The sequence below is a fragment of the Sturnus vulgaris genome, chromosome 4, assembly GCF_052056855.1.
Source record: "Sturnus vulgaris isolate bStuVul1 chromosome 4, bStuVul1.hap1, whole genome shotgun sequence".
NCBI lineage: Eukaryota > Metazoa > Chordata > Aves > Passeriformes > Sturnidae > Sturnus > Sturnus vulgaris.
In genome coordinates, this window is record NC_142246.1 from 56,972,586 (window position 1) to 56,989,550 (window position 16,965).

Here is a 16,965-nt window from a genome sequence, read left to right on the forward strand (position 1 = left end):
AATGGAATTGAATGGAATGGAATGGAATTTAATTGAAGGGAACGGAATGGAATGGAATGGAATGGATAGAATGGAATGGAATGGAATGGAATGGAATGGAATGGAATGGAATGGAAATGAAAAAAACGGCAAGAATGGGATATTATGGTTCAGAACCAATACATTCATGGGGAATGGAATGGAATGGAATGGAATGGAATGGAATGGAATGGAATGGAATGGAATGGAATGGAAAGAAAAGGAATGGAATAAAATAGAATGGAATGGAATGGAATGGAATGGAATGGAATGGAATGGAATGGAATGGAATGGAATGGAATGGAATGGGATTGGAGGGAATGGAATGGAATGGAATGGAATGGATTGGAATGGAACGGAACGGAACGGAACGGAACGGAATGGAATGGAATTTATTGTAATGGAATTGAATGGAATGGAATGTGTGGAATGGAAAGGAATGGAATTTATTGTAATGGAATGGAATGGAATGGAATGGAATGGAATGGAATGGTATGGAATGGAATGGAAAAGAGCAGATTTGAAATCATGAGAGTGTAATCGAAATTTATGAAAATCAATGGAAATGTAGTGAAGGGAACGGAACGGAAACAAATGGAATGGAATCGAATGAAATGCAATGAATTAGAAAGTCACATACTGATGTGTCTTGGAATGGAAAGGAATGGTGTTGACTGGAAAGCAATGGAATGGGATGGCACAGAACGGAATGGAAAGGAATGGAATGCAATGGAATGGAATGGAATGAATAAGAACGTCACAGATATAAGTGGATTACATTGGAGTGGAATGGATTGGATTGGAATGGAATGGAATGGAATGGATAGGAATGTAACGGAATGCCCCGAAAATCAACGGAATGCAAAGGAATGGAATGGAATGGAATGGAATGGAATGGAATGGAATGGAATGGAAAGTAACGGAAATATACGGAACCGAACGGAACGTAATTGTAGAGAATGGATATGAATGGAATGGAATGCAAAGGAATGGAATGGAATGGAAAGGAATGGAATGGAATGGAATGGAAAGTAACGGGAATATACGGAACCGAACAGAACGGAATTGTAGAGAATGGATATGAATGGAATGGAATGGAACGGTATGGAATGGAATGGAATGGAATGGAATGGAATGGAATGGAATGGAATGGAATGGAATGGAATGGAATGGAATGGAATGGAATGGAATGGAATGGAATAGAATTGTGTCTACTGGATAGGAATGGAATGTAATGAAAAGGAATGGAATGGAATGGAATGGAATGGAATGGTACGGAACGGAACGGAACGGAATGGAATGGAATGGAATGGAATGGAATGGAATGGAATGGAATAGAATGGAATGCAAGCGTGCAGAATATAATTCATAAATTTCGAATGGAATGAAATGGAATGTAAAGAGAGGAATGGAATGCAAAGGAATGGAATGGAATGGAATGGAATGGACTCGAAGTGTGCAGAATATAATTCATAAATTTTGAATGGAATGAAATTGAATGTAAGGAGAGGAAAGGAATGGAATGGAATGGAATGGAATGGAATGGAATGGAATGGAATGGAATGGAATGGAATGGAATGGAATGCAATGGAATGGAATGGAATGGAATGGAATGGAATGGAATGGAAATGAAAAAATCGGTAAGAATGGGATATTATGGTTCAGAACCAATACATTCATGGGGAATGGAATGGATGGAATGGAATGGAATGGAATGGAATGGAATGGAAGCGTGCAGAATATAATTCAAAAATTTCGAATGGAATGAAATTGATTGTAAAGAGAGGAATGGAATGGAACGGAACGGAATGGAATGGAATGGAAAGGAATGGAACGGAATGGAATGAAATCGAATGGAATGGAATCGAATGGAATAGATTGGAATTCAAGAGAATGTTTCAGAACATATAAGATTATACTGGGATAGAATGGAACGGAATGGAATGGAATTGAACGAAATGCAATGGAAAGCAATTTAATGGAAGGGAACGGAACAGAATGGAATGGACTGGAATGGAACGGAAAGAAACGGAATGGAATGGAATGCCAGAAAATCGAAGGGTTCAGAACATAATGCATAAACGTAGAATGGAATGGAATGGATTGGATTGGATTGGAATGGAATGGAATGGAATGGAATGGAATGGAATGGAATGGAATGGAATGGAATGGAAAAGAAGAGATTTGAAATCATGAGATTGTAATCGAAATTTATGGAATGCAATGGAAATGTAGTGAAGGGAACGGAACGTAAAAGAATGGAATGGAATCGAATGAAATGCAATGAATTATAAAGCCACCGACTGATGTGTCTTGGATTGGAAAGGAATGGTGTCGACTGGAAAGCAATGGAATGGGACAGCACAGAACGGAATGGAATGGAATGGAATGGAATGGAATGGAATGGAATGGAATGGAATGGAAAAGAAGAGATTTGAAATCATGAGATTGTAATCGAAATTTATGGAATGCAATGTAAATGTAGTGAAGGGAACGGAACGGAAAAGAATGGAACGGAATCGAATGAAATGCAATGAATTATAAAGTCACCGACTGATGTGTCTTGGATTGGTAAGGAATGGTGTCGACTGGAGAGCAATGGAATGGGACGGCACAGAAGGGAATGGAATGGAATGGAATGGAATGGAATGAATAAGAACGTCACAGATAGAAGTGGAATACATTGGAGTGGAATGGATTGGATTGGATTGGAATGGAATGGAATGGAATGGAATGGAATGGAATGGAATGGAATGGAATGGAATGGAATGACTAAGTACGTCACAGATAGAAGTGGAATACATTGGATTGGAATGGATTGGAATGGATTGGATTGGAATGGAATGGAATGGAATGGAATGGAATGGAATGGAATGGAATGGAATGGATGGAATGGAATGGAATGGAATGGAATGGAATGGAATGGAATGGAATGGAATGGAATGCAACGGAATGGAAACAAACGAAATGGAATGGAATGGAATGGAATGGAATGGAATGGAATGGAATGGAATGGAATGGAATGGAATGGAATGGAATGGAATGGAATGGAATGGAATGGAATGGAAACGAAAAAAACGTCAAGAATGGGATATTATGGTTCAGAACAAATACATTCATGGGGAATGGAATGGATGGAATGGAATGGAATGGAATGGAATGGAATGGAATGTATTGGAAAGGAAAGGAATGGAATATAATGGAATGGAATGGAATGGAATGGCATGGAATGGAATGGAATGGAATCGAATGGGATCGGAGGGAATGGAATGGAATGGAATTGGAATGGAACAGAACGGAACGGAACGGAATGGAATGGAATGGAATGGAATGAAATGGAATGGAATGTATGGAATGGAAAGGAATGGAATTTATTGTAATGGAATGGAATGGAGTGGAATGGAATGGAATGGAATGGAATGGAATGGAATGGAATGGAATGGAATGGAATGGAATGGAATGGAATGGAATGAAATGGAATGCAATGCAATGCAATGCAATGGAATGGAATGGAATAGAATGGAATAGAATGGTGTCGACTGGAAAGGAATGGAATGTAATGAAAAGGAATGGAATGGAATGGAATGGAATGGAATGGAATGGAATGGAATGGAATGGAATGGAATGGAAGCGTGCAGAATATAATTCAAAAATTTCGAATGGAATGAAATTGAATGTAAAGAGAGGAATGGAATGGAATGGAATGGAATGGAATGGAATGGAATGGAATGGAATGGAATGGAATGGTATGGAATGGAATGGAATGGAATGGAATGGAATGGAATGGAATGGAATGGAATGGAATGGAATGGAATGGAATGGAATGGAATGGAATGGTATGGAATGGAATGGAACGGAATGGAATGAAATCGAATGGAATGGAATCGAATGGAATAGATTCGAATTCAAGAGAATGTTTCAGAACATATAAGATTATACTGGGATACAATGGTACGGAATGGAATGGAATTGAACGGAATGCAATGGAAAGCAATTTAATGGAAGGGATCGGAACGGAATGGAAAGGAATGGAATGGAATGGAATGGAATGGAATGGAATGGAATGGAATGGAATGGAATGGAATGGAAAAGAAGAGATTTGAAATCATGAGATTGTAATCAAAATTTATGGAACGCAATGGAGATGTAGTGAAGGGAACCGAACGTAAAAGAATGGAATGGAATCGAATGAAATGCAATGAATAATAAAGTCACCGACTGATATGTCTTGGATTGGAAAGGAATGGTGTCGACTGGAAAGCAGTGGAATGGGACGGCACAGAACGGAATGGAATGGAATGGAATGGAATGGAATGGAATGGAATGGAATGGAATGGAATGGAATGGAATGGAATGAATAGGATCGTCATAGATATATGTGGAATACATTGGAGTGGAATGGATTGGATTGGAATGGAATGTAATGGAATGGATGGAATGGAATTGAATGGAATGGAATGGATAGAAATTGAATTGAATGGATGGAATGGAATGGATAGGAATGTAACGGAATGCCTCGGAAATCAACGGAATGCAAAGGAATGGAATGGAATGGAATGGAATGGAATGGAATGGAATGGAACGGAAATATACGAAAGCAAACGGAAAGGAATTGTTAAGAATGGATATGAATGGAATGGAATGCAATGCAATGCAATGCAATGGAACGGAGTGGAATGGATGGGATTGGAATGGAATGGTAGGGAATGGTAGGGAATGGAATGGAAAGGAATGAAATGGATAGGAATGTAACGGAATGCCTCGGAAATGAAACGAATGCAAAGGAATGAAATGGAATGGAATGGAATGAAATGGAATGGAATGGAATGAAATGGAACGGAACGCAACGGAAAGGCATGGAAATGAACAGAAGGGAACGGAGCGGAACGAAAAGGAATGGAACGGAATGGAATGGACTGAAAAGGAACGGAATGGCACGAAAATGAGTGGAAGGGAACAGAGCGGAACGAAAAGGAATGGAATGGAAAGGAATGGGCCGAAATTGAAAGTAACGGAAATAAGCGGAACTGAACGGAACGGAATTGAAGAGAATGGAAATGAATGGAATGGAATGGAATGGAATGGAATGGAATGGAATGGAATGGAATGGAATGGAATGGAATGGAATGGAATGCAATGGAATGGAATGGAATGGAATGGAATGGAATGGAATGGAATGGAATTGAACGGAATGGAATTTAATTGAAGGGAACGGAATGGAATGGAATGGAATGGATAGAATGGAATGGAATGGAATGGAATGGAATGGAATGGAATGGAAATGAAAAAAACGGCAAGAATGGGATATTATGGTTCAGAACCAATACATTCATGGGGAATGGAATGGAATGGAATGGAATGGAATGGAATGGAATGGAATGGAATGGAATGGAATGGAATGGAATGGAATGGAATGGAATGGAATGGAATGTATTGGAAAGGAAAGGAATGGAATAAAATAGAATGGAATGGAATGGAATGGAATGGAACGGAACGGAATGGAATGGAATGGAATGGAATGGAATGGAATGGAATGGAATGGAATGGAATGGAATGGGATTGGATGGAATGGAATGGAATGGAATGGATTGGAATGGAACATAACGGAACGGAATGGAATGGAATGGAATGGAATGGAATGGAATGGAATGGAATGGAATGTGTGGAATGGAAAGGAATGGAATTTATTGGAATGGAATGGAATGGAATGGAATGGTATGGAATGGAATGGAAAAGAACAGATTTGAAATCATGAGAGTGTAATCGAAATTTATGAAAATCAATGGAAATGTAGTGAAGGGAACGGAACGGAAACGAATGGAATGGAATCGAATGAAATGCAATGAATTAGAGAGTCACATACTGATGTGTCTTGGAATGGAAAGGAATGGTGTCGACTGGAAAGCAATGGAATGGGACGGCACAGAACGGAATGGAAAGGAATGGAATGCAATGGAATGGAATGGACTGAATAAGAACGTCACAGATATAAGTGGATTACATTGGAGTGGAATGGATTGGATTGGAATGGAATGGAATGGATAGGAATGTAACGGAATGCCTCGAAAATCAACGGAATGCAAAGGAATGGAATGGAATGGAATGGAATGGAATGGAATGGAATGGAATGGAATGGAATGGAATGGAATGGAATGGAATGGAATGGAAAGTAACGGAAATATACAGAACCGAACGGAACGGAATTGTAGAGAGTGGATATGAATGGAATGGAATGCAAAGGAATGGAATGGAATGGAATGGAATGGAATGGAATGGAATGGAATAGAATGGAATGGAATGGAATGGAATGGAATGGAATGGAATGGAATGGAATGGAATGGAATGGAATGGAATGGAATGGAATATAACGGGAATATACGGAACCGAACAGAACGGAATTGTAGAGAATGGATATGAATGGAATGGACTGGAATGGAATGGAATGGAATGGAATGGAATGGAATGGAATGGAATGGAATGGAATGGAATAGAATGGTGTCTACTGGAAAGGAATGGAATGGAATGGAATGGAATGGAATGGAATGGAATGGAATTGAATGGAATGGAATGGAATGGAATGTATTGGAAAGGAAAGGAATGGAATAAAATAGAATGGAATGGAATATAATGGAATGGAATGGAATGGAATGGAATGGAATGGAATGGAATGGAATGGGATTGGATGGAATGGAATGGAATGGAATGGATTGGAATGGAACATAACGGAACGGAATGGAATGGAATGGAATGGAATGGAATGGAATGGAATGGAATGGAATGGAATGGAATGGAATGGAATGGAATGGAATGTGTGGAATGGAAAGGAATGGAATTTATTGTAATGGAATGGAATGGAATGGAATGGTATGGAAAAGAACAGATTTGAAATCATGAGAGTGTAATCGAAATTTATGAAAATCAATGGAAATGTAGTGAAGGGAACGGAACGGAAACGAATGGAATGGAATCGAATGAAATGCAATGAATTAGAGAGTCACATACTGATGTGTCTTGGAATGGAAAGGAATGGTGTCGACTGGAAAGCAATGGAATGGGACGGCACAGAACGGAATGGAAAGGAATGGAATGCAATGGAATGGAATGGACTGAATAAGAACGTCACAGATATAAGTGGATTACATTGGAGTGGAATGGATTGGATTGGAATGGAATGGAATGGAATGGATAGGAATGTAACGGAATGCCTCGAAAATCAACGGAATGCAAAGGAATGGAATGGAATGGAATGGAATGGAATGGAATGGAATGGAATGGAATGGAATGGAATGGAATGGAATGGAATGGAATGGAAAGCAATTTAATGGAAGGGAACGGAACGGAATGGAATGGACTGGAATGGAACGGAAAGAAACGGAATGGAATGGAATGCAAGAAAATCGAAGGGTTCAGAACCTAATACATAAACATAGAATGGAATGGAAAGGAATGGAATGGAATGGAATGGAATGGAATGGAATGGAATGGAATGGAATGGAATGGAATGGAATGGAATGGAATGGAATGGAATGGAAAGAACCGGCAAGGAATGGAATCGAATGGTTCAGGAGCTAATACATTTATGGGGAATGGAATGTATGTAATGGAATGGAAAGTAATTTATTGGAATGGAATGGAATGGAATGGAATGGAATGGAATGGAATGGAATGGAATGGAATGGAATGGACTCGAAGTGTGCAGAATATAATTCATAAATTTTGAATGGAATGAAATTGAATGTAAAGAGAGGAAAGGAATGGAATGGAATGGAATGGAATGGAATGGAATGGAATGGAATGGAATGGAATGGAATGGAATGGAATGGAATGGAATGGAATGGAATGGAATGGAATGCAATGGAACGGAATGGAAACAAACGAAATGGAATGAAATGGAATGGAATGGAATGGAATGGAATGGAATGGAATGGAATGGAATGGAATTGAATGCAAATGAAAAAAACGGCAAGAATGGGATATTATGGTTCAGAACCAATACATTCATGGGGAATGGAATGGATGGAATGGAATGGAATGGAATGGAATGGAATGGAATGGAATGGAATGGAATGGAATGGAAGCGTGTAGAATATAATTCAAAAATTTCGAATGGAATTAATTTGAATGTAAAGGGAGGAATGGAATGGAATGGAATGGAATGGAATGGAATGGAATGGAATGGAATGGAATGGAATGGAATGGAATGGAATGGAATGGAATGGAATGGAATAGAACGGAATGGAATGAAATCGAATGGAATGGAATCGAATGGAATAGATTGGAATTCAAGAGAATGTTTCAGAACATATAAGATTATACTGGGATAGAATGGAACGGAATGGAATGGAATTGAACGGAATGCAATGGAAAGCAATTTAATGGAAGGGAATGGAACGGAATGGAATGGACTGGAATGGAACGGAAAGAAACGGAATGGAATGGAATGCAAGAAAATCGAAGGGTTCAGAACCTAATGCATAAACATAGAATGGAATGGAAAGGAATGGAATGGAATGGAATGGAATGGAATGGAATGGAATGGAATGGAATGGAAAAGAAGAGATTTGAAATCATGAGATTGTAATCAAAATTTATGGAATCCAATGGAAATGTAGTGAAGGGAACGGAACAGAAAAGAATGGAATGGAATCGAATGAAATGCAATGAATTATAAAGTCACCGACTGATGTGTCTTGGATTGGAAAGGAATGGTGTCGACTGGAAAGCAATGGAATGGGACGGCACAGAACGGAATGGAATGGAATGGAATGGAATGGAATGGAATGAATAAGAACGTCACAGATAGAAGTGGATTACATTGGAGTGGAATGGATTGGATTGGATTGGAATGGAATGGAATGGAATGGAATGGAATGGAATGGAATGGAATGGAATGGAATGGAATGGAATGGAATGGAATGGAATGGAATGAATAAGTACGTCACAGATAGAAGTGGAATACATTGGAGTGGAATGGATTGGATTGGATTGGAATGGAATGGAATGGAATGGAATGGAATGGAATGGATGGAATGGATAGGAATGTAACGGAATTCCTCGGAAATCAACGGAATGCAAAGGAATGGAATGGTATGGAATGGAATGGAATGGAATGGAATGGACTGAAATAGAAAGTACCCCAAATATACGGAACCGAACGGAACGGAATTGTAGAGAATGGATATGAATGGAATGGAATGGAATGGAATGGAATGGAATGGAATGGAATGGAATGGAATGGAATGGAATGGAATGGAATTGAACGGAATGGGATTTAATTGAAGGGAACGGAATGGAATGGAATGGAATGGAATGGAATGGAATGGAATGGAATGGAATGGAATGGAATGGAATGGAATGGAATGGAATGGAATGGAATGGAATGGAATGGAATGGGATTGGAGGGAATGGAATGGAATGGAATGGAATGGATTGGAATGGAACGGAACGGAACGGAACGGAACGGAATGGAATGGAATTTATTGTAATGGAATTGAATGGAATGGAATGTGTGGAATGGAAAGGAATGGAATTTATTGTAATGGAATGGAATGGAATGGAATGGAATGGAATGGAAAAGAGCAGATTTGAAATCATGAGAGTGTAATCGAAATTTATGAAAATCAATGGAAATGTAGTGAAGGGAACGGAACGGAAACAAATGGAATGGAATCGAATGAAATGCAATGAATTAGAAAGTCACATACTGATGTGTCTTGGAATGGAAAGGAATGGTGTTGACTGGAAAGCAATGGAATGGGATGGCACAGAACGGAATGGAAAGGAATGGAATGCAATGGAATGGAATGGAATGAATAAGAACGTCACAGATATAAGTGGATTACATTGGAGTGGAATGGATTGGATTGGAATGGAATGGAATGGAATGGATAGGAATGTAACGGAATGCCCCGAAAATCAACGGAATGCAAAGGAATGGAATGGAATGGAATGGAATGGAATGGAATGGAATGGAAAGTAACGGAAATATACGGAACCGAACGGAACGTAATTGTAGAGAATGGATATGAATGGAATGGAATGCAAAGGAATGGAATGGAATGGAAAGGAATGGAATGGAATGGAATGGAAAGTAACGGGAATATACGGAACCGAACAGAACGGAATTGTAGAGAATGGATATGAATGGAATGGAATGGAACGGTATGGAATGGAATGGAATGGAATGGAATGGAATGGAATGGAATGGAATGGAATGGAATGGAATGGAATGGAATGGAATGGAATGGAATAGAATTGTGTCTACTGGATAGGAATGGAATGTAATGAAAAGGAATGGAATGGAATGGAATGGAATGGAATGGTACGGAACGGAACGGAACGGAATGGAATGGAATGGAATGGAATGGAATGGAATGGAATGGAATAGAATGGAATGCAAGCGTGCAGAATATAATTCATAAATTTCGAATGGAATGAAATGGAATGTAAAGAGAGGAATGGAATGCAAAGGAATGGAATGGAATGGAATGGAATGGACTCGAAGTGTGCAGAATATAATTCATAAATTTTGAATGGAATGAAATTGAATGTAAGGAGAGGAAAGGAATGGAATGGAATGGAATGGAATGGAATGGAATGGAATGGAATGGAATGGAATGGAATGGAATGGAATGGAATGGAATGGAATGGAAATGAAAAAATCGGTAAGAATGGGATATTATGGTTCAGAACCAATACATTCATGGGGAATGGAATGGATGGAATGGAATGGAATGGAATGGAATGGAATGGAATGGAAGCGTGCAGAATATAATTCAAAAATTTCGAATGGAATGAAATTGATTGTAAAGAGAGGAATGGAATGGAACGGAACGGAATGGAATGGAATGGAAAGGAATGGAACGGAATGGAATGAAATCGAATGGAATGGAATCGAATGGAATAGATTGGAATTCAAGAGAATGTTTCAGAACATATAAGATTATACTGGGATGGAATGGAACGGAATGGAATGGAATTGAACGAAATGCAATGGAAAGCAATTTAATGGAAGGGAACGGAACAGAATGGAATGGACTGGAATGGAACGGAAAGAAACGGAATGGAATGGAATGCCAGAAAATCGAAGGGTTCAGAACATAATGCATAAACGTAGAATGGAATGGAATGGATTGGATTGGATTGGAATGGAATGGAATGGAATGGAATGGAATGGAATGGAATGGAATGGAAAAGAAGAGATTTGAAATCATGAGATTGTAATCGAAATTTATGGAATGCAATGGAAATGTAGTGAAGGGAACGGAACGTAAAAGAATGGAATGGAATCGAATGAAATGCAATGAATTATAAAGCCACCGACTGATGTGTCTTGGATTGGAAAGGAATGGTGTCGACTGGAAAGCAATGGAATGGGACAGCACAGAACGGAATGGAATGGAATGGAATGGAATGGAATGGAATGGAATGGAATGGAATGGAAAAGAAGAGATTTGAAATCATGAGATTGTAATCGAAATTTATGGAATGCAATGTAAATGTAGTGAAGGGAACGGAACGGAAAAGAATGGAACGGAATCGAATGAAATGCAATGAATTATAAAGTCACCGACTGATGTGTCTTGGATTGGTAAGGAATGGTGTCGACTGGAGAGCAATGGAATGGGACGGCACAGAAGGGAATGGAATGGAATGGAATGGAATGGAATGAATAAGAACGTCACAGATAGAAGTGGAATACATTGGAGTGGAATGGATTGGATTGGATTGGAATGGAATGGAATGGAATGGAATGGAATGGAATGGAATGGAATGGAATGGAATGACTAAGTACGTCACAGATAGAAGTGGAATACATTGGATTGGAATGGATTGGAATGGATTGGATTGGAATGGAATGGAATGGAATGGAATGGAATGGAATGGATGGAATGGAATGGAATGGAATGGAATGGAATGGAATGGAATGGAATGGAATGCAACGGAATGGAAACAAACGAAATGGAATGGAATGGAATGGAATGGAATGGAATGGAATGGAATGGAATGGAATGGAATGGAATGGAATGGAATGGAATGGAAACGAAAAAAACGTCAAGAATGGGATATTATGGTTCAGAACAAATACATTCATGGGGAATGGAATGGATGGAATGGAATGGAATGGAATGGAATGGAATGGAATGTATTGGAAAGGAAAGGAATGGAATATAATGGAATGGAATGGAATGGAATGGCATGGAATGGAATGGAATGGAATCGAATGGGATCGGAGGGAATGGAATGGAATGGAATTGGAATGGAACAGAACGGAACGGAACGGAATGGAATGGAATGGAATGGAATGAAATGGAATGGAATGTATGGAATGGAAAGGAATGGAATTTATTGTAATGGAATGGAATTTATTGTAATGGAATGGAATGGAATGGAATGGAATGGAATGGAATGGAATGGAATGGAATGGAATGGAATGGAATGGAATGGAATGGAATGGAATGGAATGGAATGGAATGAAATGGAATGCAATGCAATGCAATGCAATGGAATGGAATGGAATAGAATGGAATAGAATGGTGTCGACTGGAAAGGAATGGAATGTAATGAAAAGGAATGGAATGGAATGGAATGGAATGGAATGGAATGGAATGGAATGGAATGGAATGGAATGGAATGGAATGGAAGCGTGCAGAATATAATTCAAAAATTTCGAATGGAATGAAATTGAATGTAAAGAGAGGAATGGAATGGAATGGAATGGAATGGAATGGAATGGAATGGAATGGAATGGAATGGAATGGAATGGAATGGAATGGTATGGAATGGAATGGAATGGAATGGAATGGAATGGAATGGAATGGAATGGAATGGAATGGAATGGAATGGAATGGTATGGAATGGAATGGAACGGAATGGAATGAAATCGAATGGAATGGAATCGAATGGAATAGATTCGAATTCAAGAGAATGTTTCAGAACATATAAGATTATACTGGGATACAATGGTACGGAATGGAATGGAATTGAACGGAATGCAATGGAAAGCAATTTAATGGAAGGGATCGGAACGGAATGGAAAGGAATGGAATGGAATGGAATGGAATGGAATGGAATGGAATGGAATGGAATGGAATGGAATGGAAAAGAAGAGATTTGAAATCATGAGATTGTAATCAAAATTTATGGAACGCAATGGAGATGTAGTGAAGGGAACCGAACGTAAAAGAATGGAATGGAATCGAATGAAATGCAATGAATAATAAAGTCACCGACTGATATGTCTTGGATTGGAAAGGAATGGTGTCGACTGGAAAGCAGTGGAATGGGACGGCACAGAACGGAATGGAATGGAATGGAATGGAATGGAATGGAATGGAATGGAATGGAATGGAATGGAATGGAATGGAATGAATAGGATCGTCATAGATATATGTGGAATACATTGGAGTGGAATGGATTGGATTGGAATGGAATGTAATGGAATGGATGGAATGGAATTGAATGGAATGGAATGGATAGAAATTGAATTGAATGGATGGAATGGAATGGATAGGAATGTAACGGAATGCCTCGGAAATCAACGGAATGCAAAGGAATGGAATGGAATGGAATGGAATGGAATGGAATGGAATGGAATGGAACGGAAATATACGAAAGCAAACGGAAAGGAATTGTTAAGAATGGATATGAATGGAATGGAATGCAATGCAATGCAATGCAATGGAACGGAGTGGAATGGATGGGATTGGAATGGAATGGTAGGGAATGGTAGGGAATGGAATGGAAAGGAATGAAATGGATAGGAATGTAACGGAATGCCTCGGAAATGAAACGAATGCAAAGGAATGAAATGGAATGGAATGGAATGAAATGGAATGGAATGGAATGAAATGGAACGGAACGCAACGGAAAGGCATGGAAATGAACAGAAGGGAACGGAGCGGAACGAAAAGGAATGGAACGGAATGGAATGGACTGAAAAGGAACGGAATGGCACGAAAATGAGTGGAAGGGAACAGAGCGGAACGAAAAGGAATGGAATGGAAAGGAATGGGCCGAAATTGAAAGTAACGGAAATAAGCGGAACTGAACGGAACGGAATTGAAGAGAATGGAAATGAATGGAATGGAATGGAATGGAATGGAATGGAATGGAATGGAATGGAATGGAATGGAATGGAATGCAATGGAATGGAATGGAATGGAATGGAATGGAATGGAATGGAATGGAATGGAATTGAACGGAATGGAATTTAATTGAAGGGAACGGAATGGAATGGAATGGAATGGATAGAATGGAATGGAATGGAATGGAATGGAATGGAATGGAATGGAATGGAAATGAAAAAAACGGCAAGAATGGGATATTATGGTTCAGAACCAATACATTCATGGGGAATGGAATGGAATGGAATGGAATGGAATGGAATGGAATGGAATGGAATGGAATGGAATGGAATGGAATGTATTGGAAAGGAAAGGAATGGAATAAAATAGAATGGAATGGAATGGAATGGAACGGAATGGAATGGAATGGAATGGAATGGAATGGAATGGAATGGAATGGAATGGAATGGAATGGAATGGAATGGGATTGGATGGAATGGAATGGAATGGAATGGATTGGAATGGAACATAACGGAACGGAATGGAATGGAATGGAATGGAATGGAATGGAATGGAATGGAATGGAATGGAATGTGTGGAATGGAAAGGAATGGAATTTATTGGAATGGAATGGAATGGAATGGAATGGTATGGAATGGAATGGAAAAGAACAGATTTGAAATCATGAGAGTGTAATCGAAATTTATGAAAATCAATGGAAATGTAGTGAAGGGAACGGAACGGAAACGAATGGAATGGAATCGAATGAAATGCAATGAATTAGAGAGTCACATACTGATGTGTCTTGGAATGGAAAGGAATGGTGTCGACTGGAAAGCAATGGAATGGGACGGCACAGAACGGAATGGAAAGGAATGGAATGCAATGGAATGGAATGGACTGAATAAGAACGTCACAGATATAAGTGGATTACATTGGAGTGGAATGGATTGGATTGGAATGGAATGGAATGGATAGGAATGTAACGGAATGCCTCGAAAATCAACGGAATGCAAAGGAATGGAATGGAATGGAATGGAATGGAATGGAATGGAATGGAATGGAATGGAATGGAATGGAATGGTATGGAATGGAAAGTAACGGAAATATACAGAACCGAACGGAACGGAATTGTAGAGAGTGGATATGAATGGAATGGAATGCAAAGGAATGGAATGGAATGGAATGGAATGGAATGGAATGGAATGGAATAGAATGGAATGGAATGGAATGGAATGGAATGGAATGGAATGGAATGGAATGGAATGGAATGGAATGGAATGGAATATAACGGGAATATACGGAACCGAACAGAACGGAATTGTAGAGAATGGATATGAATGGAATGGACTGGAATGGAATGGAATGGAATGGAATGGAATGGAATGGAATGGAATGGAATGGAATGGAATGGAATAGAATGGTGTCTACTGGAAAGGAATGGAATGGAATGGAATGGAATGGAATGGAATGGAATGGAATGGAATTGAATGGAATGGAATGGAATGGAATGTATTGGAAAGGAAAGGAATGGAATAAAATAGAATGGAATGGAATATAATGGAATGGAATGGAATGGAATGGAATGGAATGGAATGGAATGGAATGGAATGGAATGGGATTGGATGGAATGGAATGGAATGGAATGGATTGGAATGGAACATAACGGAACGGAATGGAATGGAATGGAATGGAATGGAATGGAATGGAATGGAATGGAATGGAATGGAATGGAATGGAATGGAATGGAATGGAATGGAATGGAATGGAATGGAATGTGTGGAATGGAAAGGAATGGAATTTATTGTAATGGAATGGAATGGAATGGAATGGTATGGAAAAGAACAGATTTGAAATCATGAGAGTGTAATCGAAATTTATGAAAATCAATGGAAATGTAGTGAAGGGAACGGAACGGAAACGAATGGAATGGAATCGAATGAAATGCAATGAATTAGAGAGTCACATACTGATGTGTCTTGGAATGGAAAGGAATGGTGTCGACTGGAAAGCAATGGAATGGGACGGCACAGAACGGAATGGAAAGGAATGGAATGCAATGGAATGGAATGGACTGAATAAGAACGTCACAGATATAAGTGGATTACATTGGAGTGGAATGGATTGGATTGGAATGGAATGGAATGGAATGGATAGGAATGTAACGGAATGCCTCGAAAATCAACGGAATGCAAAGGAATGGAATGGAATGGAATGGAATGGAATGAAATGGAATGGAATGGAATGGAATGGAATGGAATGGAATGGAATGGAAAGCAATTTAATGGAAGGGAACGGAACGGAATGGAATGGACTGGAATGGAACGGAAAGAAACGGAATGGAATGGAATGCAAGAAAATCGAAGGGTTCAGAACCTAATACATAAACATAGAATGGAATGGAAAGGAATGGAATGGAATGGAATGGAATGGAATGGAATGGAATGGAATGGAATGGAATGGAATGGAATGGAATGGAAAGAACCGGCAAGGAATGGAATCGAATGGTTCAGGAGCTAATACATTTATGGGGAATGGAATGTATGTAATGGAATGGAAAGTAATTTATTGGAATGGAATGGAATGGAATGGAATGGAATGGAATGGAATGGAATGGAATGGAATGGAATGGACTCGAAGTGTGCAGAATATAATTCATAAATTTTGAATGGAATGAAATTGAATGTAAAGAGAGGAAAGGAATGGAATGGAATGGAATGGAATGGAATGGAATGGAATGGAATGGAATGGAATGGAATGGAATGGAATGGAATGGAATGGAATGGAATGGAATGGAATGGAATGCAATGGAACGGAATGGAAACAAACGAAATGGAATGAAATGGAATGGAATGGAATGGAATGGAATGGAATGGAATGG